This window comes from Ailuropoda melanoleuca, chromosome 13 (genome assembly GCF_002007445.2).
Source record: "Ailuropoda melanoleuca isolate Jingjing chromosome 13, ASM200744v2, whole genome shotgun sequence".
In the NCBI taxonomy this organism is placed as follows: Eukaryota; Metazoa; Chordata; class Mammalia; order Carnivora; family Ursidae; genus Ailuropoda; species Ailuropoda melanoleuca.
Window position 1 is genome coordinate 64,024,861 of NC_048230.1, and position 8,960 is coordinate 64,033,820.

Here is an 8,960-nt window from a genome sequence, read left to right on the forward strand (position 1 = left end):
CCCCCCCCAAATCCCATAAGCTTTCCTTATGCTTTGTGTCCTTGTGTGTGTGTGCACACACGTGTGCACATGTGGACTCACTCCTGCATAGATGCACACCTGTGTGTGGACATGTGAACTGTGCATGGGCTCTTTGGACCCACTAAGAACCCCAAATCACTGCAGTGATTTTCCCAGGGGAGCTCAGCCGTGCCTGCAAAGTGTCTCCCCTTTTTAAGTGGATCTATGGCCGGCAAGATGGATAGAATTGCAAAAATGCAAGTACAGTGAAAGGCTGATCGCCAGATTTAGATGGTGGGTTTATGAGTGTTCATGGCACCATTCTTTCAACTTTTCCATATTTCTAAATATTCCCAAACTATTCACAATAAAATATGGGTAAAAAGTTTGCAAGGTTGCTCCACCTGCCCACCTCACCCACACTCAGGATTTGTAAGGGCCAATAGCCTTGCATTTTGCTTTCACGTGGTTTCTCTTCCTCTTCCTCCTCTTTCTTCCCATCGTTTCCTCCACCACCTAAGACTTACCTGTCAGATGCAGCAGACAAAACGGAACAGGTCGCAGTCCAAGATGAGATTAAGAGCGGAGGCCCGTGAGTCAAGTTAGGTTGGGTCTATTTCAAGATAGGTTGGGTCTATTTCAAACTCGGCCAGGCTGTGACCTTGGGCAGATGACCTGACCACTGTGTGCCTTCACTTCAGTCATTCTCAAAATAAGGTAAGAGCAGAACCTTCATAAGGTTGCAGTGAGCACTGAACCAAAGAAAGCATATTGAATGTTTAGCACGAAGGTCTGACCATGATCTGTGCTTAACAAATGTTTGGTAAACAATTAACAAAAATAGATCTCATAGGGAGGTACACAGTGTAGAGAATCATGGGAGGAAACATGCCAAAGAGATGAGTGTGGTAGGGAATTGCGTGTTTAGAGGACCCCAAGGGGTTCAGTGTGGCTGGAGTATAACATGGATGGGTGGAGTGTGGAAGAACAGTGGTGGAGGAGGGCTGGAGTTGGGTGGGGAGGTGTCCGACCACTTTGCTTTGATGATAAGAGCATGGACCCTGGGATCAGATAGCTTGGTTCGAATCCCAGCCCTGCCACTTACTAACTGTATAACTTTGGACAAATGATTCACATCTCTATGCCTTACTTTCTTTATCTGTTAAACATAGGGACCACGGCTGTTCTTAGCTTAGGGGGCTGGATTCCCTGAGTTAGGGACTGCGGAGAACATAGACCAGCGCCTGGCCGCCCGGCCTGTGGGCATGTGTGTTAAAAGCATTTGCTGTGATTATCATTCTTCGATATGTGGACACGGCCGCACACAGCTATGTACCCGTGGCTGTCTCCCATTCCAAGTACCACGCGGGCAGGTGCAGCTTCGGCCACGTGATGGCTGTGCGTCTGTATGGAGGTGCGTGGTGGGCACGGGGCACAGGGAGTCCGCGGGGCAGTGAACCCACGGGAGATGGCACATCCATCCTGGGCAGAGACCCTCCTGTGAGAGGCAGAGTCCCGGGGGTCCTCAGCCACAGTGGAAAGTATGATTTATCGATAAGAGTCAATGTCACGTCCCTACTTGAATGCCTCCAGTGGCCATTCATTCATTCCTTCATTCAGCCAACAGACATCTCTGGAGCACCAGTTATGCACCAGGCCCTCTGCACTTGCTGATGGCCTTGTCCAGCTTGCTCTTCCGCAAACATTCTCTTTGGCCTTTTAAACTCAAGTCCAACGTCACTCCCTCCGCAAAGACTCCTTGACTGCCACAGGCCATGTGGGAGGGCTCTCTTGGTACCTAGGTTTTGATCCCCGTGGTGAGAGCAGTGACTCTTGCCTGTTGGCCGTGGAATCCCTAGCACCAGGCACAGCTTCGACGCATGTGTTTTAAATGAATGAATGAATGAGTGAATGAATGAATGAATGGTTTAGTGCGAAGACACCAGCAGGGGGCCCAAATCCTCCTGACTAGTTAACAAAGAGCCTGGGAGTTGGTTGGCAACTTCTTAATCACTGCCCTCTGCACCCCCAGCTCCCTGCCAGGAAGGTGGCAGAGGCTGGAGGGGGGATGCTCGGTAGGAGCCATGGGAGCCGCGGGCATTGGCTGCATGGCGCTGGAGCCCCGGCACAGTGGCGTTGGGGGGCGGCGAGTTCCTCAAGGCTGCTGGATGTGTTGGGAAAAGCAAGGCAGGAAAGTTGTCAGCGTCCTTCAGATAACGGGGACATTCCGACCTTGGGCTCATCCCAAGGTCCTTCCCCGGAGGCCCTGGCGGCCCTGGCGCTCCAGGCCCTGACACCCAGGGGAGGCCAAGGAAGACGCCTTGGCTGCGGCCGCAGGGATGCTGAGCCGTTCTTTATCTCCGCACACCACATGCCTGCAGCAGCGGTGGGCACGGAGTGCTCCGGGGGCTCGCAGGAAGCCGGGGGAGTTTCCGGCCCTCTGGGGGTCAGAGGTGGCTGGGATGTGGCAGCCAGGGAAGCGGGGAACTTCCTGTGGCCCTCCTCAGAGCTGAGATTGGCAGCAGGAACCCAAACCGAGCTGGCAGCCCGGAGATGCCAAAGCTGTGATTTTCATGGCCAGTTCCTCCTGCAAGACACATGGTGGGGCTGGATCTCATGGCATGTGCGAGTGTAGCGTGTGTGTGTGTGTGTGTGTGTGTGTGTTTACGCACGCGTCCGTGCTACAGCGTATGCACACGTGCACATATGCATCCTGTGTGCACGTGCACAAGCACATGCATAGTATATGTGCACACGCATGAAGACTGTCACGCACGCACACGTGTATGTGTGTGCATGGCTGTGAGACAAGGACTCAGGGTCTGTGTGTCTCCAGATACACCTGGGTTTGTGCCCAGTTTGGATGCGAGTGCTCTCGGCACACATCTAATCAGGAATTTGCATGTGTCCGTGTGTGCTTATATATATGTCTTTTTTGGCTGATAAATGTAATCCTTACGCTCAAATACATGAGACTTTTTTATCTCTATGAGATAAGACTCCCATTCCCACTGGGCCTGGGTTACTAGTCAGAGGTGGGCCCTTGGAAGGAGGGGCAGCAGGGGTGTCTTTACGGGCGAGGGGAGCCAGAGCTTGCCCTCTGCTGGGAGGGGCCCCGGTCTGGGCGGCCAGCCCCTTCTGCGGCCAGCCAGCAGGTGGTCTCAGGCAGGATAGAAGCGTCCACGGTGGGTGCAAGGCCTCTGGGCTGGAAATGAGGTCCCTGCCTTGAAAGACCCCATACGTGCTCTAAACCCAGGGCGTGGGAACAGAGAGGAAGGGCCATTGACATAAGCCTCACGGAGGAGGAGTTTGAGTAGAATCTTGGCCTTCACAGCATTTAAGAAGGTTTGTTATTTATCGTCATTAGGTATTTGTGTGATACATATTTGCGTGATATGTTTCTAACACTAGATGCAGAGCTGCTAAACTATGGCCTGTGGGCCAAATGCGGCCCACACTCTGTTTTTGTAAATGAAGTTTTTTTGGAGCACAACCACACCCATTTGTTTATGTATTTTCTATGGCTGCTTCCGTGCGACAAAGGCAGAGTTGAGTAGCGGCAACATAGACCCTATGGCCTGTAAAGCTTAAAATATTTACCACCGGACATTTATAGAAAATGTTTGCGGACCTCTGTACTAGACTGTTAATTTCGTGAAGGTGGGGATTATAAGGTTGACACATAGCAAGTTCTTAATAAATATCCATTAAATAGATGAATGACTTGATCCATTTTGGAAGGTGTTGGTTGTAATTCCAGGCAGAGGGAATAGCCTGCATTGAGACATGCAGCCAAGAAATAGCACGGGGGTGCTGGCCATGAGGGTGTTTGGTGTGGTTGGAGTTCGGAGAACATAACCACACACACACACACACACACACACACACTCTGGGGACTGTGGGGGCCTAGAGATGAGTATAGCAGAGGGAGTGTTTGGTGAGGGAGGGCTTCCTGGAGATGGCAACATTGAACAGAGTCTTGAGGACATGTAGACATTTTCCAGAAGGTAGGGAAGGGCATGACAGGTGGAGGGAGCAGCAGAGGTCAAGGCTGGAGACCCAAGAGAGACAAGGTTGCATGCTGGGTGCAGGGCCCTGCTAATGACTCTGAGCTTAGAAGAACATGTGATGGGGAGCCCTGGGGCAGCATGAAGCTGGAGACGTTTTGGGGGCAACATTTGCAGGGCCTGGAAGGTTTCCATCAAGGGGCTTGTGCCTTGTTTTCTGGGCACTGGGGGGTCTCTGGGGTGTCAGCAGAGGCTCCAGGGTATAGCCGTGCCTGCCTCCTGGGGCGAGGTTGAGGGTTACATGATATTAGGAATATGAGCACATCCACCCCGTGCCTGGTACACAGTGGCAAGGAGCAGGGTTGCCAGATACAATACAGGATGCCCAGTGAAATCTGAATTTCACATAGATGAGAAATCTCATGTCACTATAAGTATGTCCCAATATCGTGTGGGACATACTTATCCTAACACATGATTTGTTGTTTTTCCAAAATTCAAATCTAACTCAGTGTCTCGTATTTTTATTTGTGAAATCTGGCTACCCAACTATTCTGGGATGTTGGCTGAACCTGGGTTTTTTTTGGTGGCTTCAAGGCTGGAAAAACTTGCCAGTGAAGCCAGAAATGGGATAACAAGCAGGGGGACTCTACACTGGGGCTGTGAACCCAACCTCCTGGCTTATGGGAAAGGAAATAGAAGCTCAGAGAGGGGAAGAGGCCAATGCAAGGCCACCCAGCCAGGAGTGGTCCTGGTATTCTGCTTTTCTCTGTGGTTGGTCAAGGAAAGCTTTGGCTCTTGGGTAAGCTCCCCAAGATAGTCCAAAGGCAGGAGGAAGGATCCAACCAGAGAGCTTGGGGAACACTTAGTGTGGCTTCTGGAATTTTCAGAGCCATCCCAGTCTTGGCAGCAGACGCAGTGTGTGATCTCAGTCACATCCCTTGCTGTATCTGTGCCTCAATTCATCCAGCTATAAAATGGGGCTAATTACACCTACCTCACAGGTGAGTTGTGAGGATTAATTAATGTTTGTAAAGGCTTTGTGATCCTTGGATGAAAGACGCTCCTTACATATAAAGGGTCATTATATTTATTATTATTATACAAGTGCCAAGTATTATTACCTTAATTAGCTTTTCTAGATATCAAAAGCAATTAGCCTGACCACTTGCTGAACTCTGCTTTGGAACCCAAGTCAAAGAAACTCACACACTGACCCGTCAGTTGGTGTTTTGGCGANGTGTGTGTGTGTGTGTGTGTGTGTGTGTTTACGCACGCGTCCGTGCTACAGCGTATGCACACGTGCACATATGCATCCTGTGTGCACGTGCACAAGCACATGCATAGTATATGTGCACACGCATGAAGACTGTCACGCACGCACACGTGTATGTGTGTGCATGGCTGTGAGACAAGGACTCAGGGTCTGTGTGTCTCCAGATACACCTGGGTTTGTGCCCAGTTTGGATGCGAGTGCTCTCGGCACACATCTAATCAGGAATTTGCATGTGTCCGTGTGTGCTTATATATATGTCTTTTTTGGCTGATAAATGTAATCCTTACGCTCAAATACATGAGACTTTTTTATCTCTATGAGATAAGACTCCCATTCCCACTGGGCCTGGGTTACTAGTCAGAGGTGGGCCCTTGGAAGGAGGGGCAGCAGGGGTGTCTTTACGGGCGAGGGGAGCCAGAGCTTGCCCTCTGCTGGGAGGGGCCCCGGTCTGGGCGGCCAGCCCCTTCTGCGGCCAGCCAGCAGGTGGTCTCAGGCAGGATAGAAGCGTCCACGGTGGGTGCAAGGCCTCTGGGCTGGAAATGAGGTCCCTGCCTTGAAAGACCCCATACGTGCTCTAAACCCAGGGCGTGGGAACAGAGAGGAAGGGCCATTGACATAAGCCTCACGGAGGAGGAGTTTGAGTAGAATCTTGGCCTTCACAGCATTTAAGAAGGTTTGTTATTTATCGTCATTAGGTATTTGTGTGATACATATTTGCGTGATATGTTTCTAACACTAGATGCAGAGCTGCTAAACTATGGCCTGTGGGCCAAATGCGGCCCACACTCTGTTTTTGTAAATAAAGTTTTTTTGGAGCACAACCACACCCATTTGTTTATATATTTTCTATGGCTGCTTCCGTGCGACAAAGGCAGAGTTGAGTAGCGGCAACATAGACCCTATGGCCTGTAAAGCTTAAAATATTTACCACCGGACATTTATAGAAAATGTTTGCGGACCTCTGTACTAGACTGTTAATTTCGTGAAGGTGGGGATTATAAGGTTGACACATAGCAAGTTCTTAATAAATATCCATTAAATAGATGAATGACTTGATCCATTTTGGAAGGTGTTGGTTGTAATTCCAGGCAGAGGGAATAGCCTGCATTGAGACATGCAGCCAAGAAATAGCACGGGGGTGCTGGCCATGAGGGTGTTTGGTGTGGTTGGAGTTCGGAGAACATAACCACACACACACACACACACACACACACACTCTGGGGACTGTGGGGGCCTAGAGATGAGTATAGCAGAGGGAGTGTTTGGTGAGGGAGGGCTTCCTGGAGATGGCAACATTGAACAGAGTCTTGAGGACATGTAGACATTTTCCAGAAGGTAGGGAAGGGCATGACAGGTGGAGGGAGCAGCAGAGGTCAAGGCTGGAGACCCAAGAAAGACAAGGTTGCATGCTGGGTGCAGGGCCCTGCTAATGACTCTGAGCTTAGAAGAACATGTGATGGGGAGCCCTGGGGCAGCATGAAGCTGGAGACGTTTTGGGGGCAACATTTGCAGGGCCTGGAAGGTTTCCATCAAGGGGCTTGTGCCTTGTTTTCTGGGCACTGGGGGGTCTCTGGGGTGTCAGCAGAGGCTCCAGGGTATAGCCGTGCCTGCCTCCTGGGGCGAGGTTGAGGGTTACATGATATTAGGAATATGAGCACATCCACCCCGTGCCTGGTACACAGTGGCAAGGAGCAGGGTTGCCAGATACAATACAGGATGCCCAGTGAAATCTGAATTTCACATAGATGAGAAATCTCATGTCACTATAAGTATGTCCCAATATCGTGTGGGACATACTTATCCTAACACATGATTTGTTGTTTTTCCAAAATTCAAATCTAACTCAGTGTCTCGTATTTTTATTTGTGAAATCTGGCTACCCAACTATTTTGGGATGTTGGCTGAACCTGGGTTTTTTTTGGTGGCTTCAAGGCTGGAAAAACTTGCCAGTGAAGCCAGAAATGGGATAACAAGCAGGGGGACTCTACACTGGGGCTGTGAACCCAACCTCCTGGCTTATGGGAAAGGAAATAGAAGCTCAGAGAGGGGAAGAGGCCAATGCAAGGCCACCCAGCCAGGAGTGGTCCTGGTATTCTGCTTTTCTCTGTGGTTGGTCAAGGAAAGCTTTGGCTCTTGGGTAAGCTCCCCAAGATAGTCCAAAGGCAGGAGGAAGGATCCAACCAGAGAGCTTGGGGAACACTTAGTGTGGCTTCTGGAATTTTCAGAGCCATCCCAGTCTTGGCAGCAGACGCAGTGTGTGATCTCAGTCACATCCCTTGCTGTATCTGTGCCTCAATTCATCCAGCTATAAAATGGGGCTAATTACACCTACCTCACAGGTGAGTTGTGAGGATTAATTAATGTTTGTAAAGGCTTTGTGATCCTTGGATGAAAGACGCTCCTTACATATAAAGGGTCATTATATTTATTATTATTATACAAGTGCCAAGTATTATTACCTTAATTAGCTTTTCTAGATATCAAAAGCAATTAGCCTGACCACTTGCTGAACTCTGCTTTGGAACCCAAGTCAAAGAAACTCACACACTGACCCGTCAGTTGGTGTTTTGGCGAAGAGCCGCCCCAGGCCGAAAGGGAGGGCTGAATTTACAAAAGAAATTTGTTTCTGGCTCTGGCCAAGGTTTGTCCCATAGCAAAATTTTCCAGGCAGAGAAAATTCCCTGAAAACAGAGGTTTTTCAGTGGAAATGCTGATACAGGGAGGTCTAGGGGGAAGGTTTGGCTTTGTGGCCAAGGCAGCCTCGGCTGGGGGTGGAAATGTGTCCTGCTTTCCCTTCTCTACCTGGAAGCCCAGACTTCAGTAACCCCCAGGGCCTGTGCAAGTGAGGGGGATGTAACCCCATCTTTGGTCGGGGCCTACTGTGTGTCAGGCGTTACCTCGATGTGCACATATCTTTTTTTTTTTTTTAAAGATTTTATTTATTTATTTGACAGAGATAGAGACAGCCAGCGAGAGAGGGAACACAAGCAGAGGAGTGGGAGAGGAAGAAGCGGGCTCATAGTGGAGGAGCCTGATGTGGGGCTCGATCCCATAACACCGGGATCACGCCCTGAGCCGAAGGCAGATGCTTAACCGCTGTGCCACCCAGGTGCCCCGATGTGCACATATCTTTAATCACAATCCTACCCAGTAGGTAGGAGTTTTTGACCCTCATTTTACATATAAGGACACTGTGGTTCAGNTGTGCACATATCTTTAATCACAATCCTACCCAGTAGGTAGGAGTTTTTGACCCTCATTTTACATATAAGGACACTGTGGTTCAGAGAGGTTAAGTGATTTGGGAAGGTCACACAGCTAGGAAGGGCAGCAAGAATGCAAATGCAGATCTTGGTCATTCCTTAGCCTACATCTGGGGTTGATGGAGTTGCCCTGCTCTGTGTTACCTGCAGTCTATCTGTCCTGGGTCTAAACCAGTCCATAAATCATCCGTTTTCAGATTGACTTGTATTCACACAGATGGATGGTACCATATTGGTCTGAGTGGCTCACTGTGGTTTTGGGGCCACCTGCAACCCCAGGCCTTGGTCCAACACGACTTGGCCTATTTGGAGTCTTTGGACCCAGTTCAGAGGCCCAAGGCTCAGGCAGAGGAGGAGCCTGTGGCCTGAATGTGTCCCATCAGGGCAGGCAGGACAAGCCAGGGCAGAAATCAG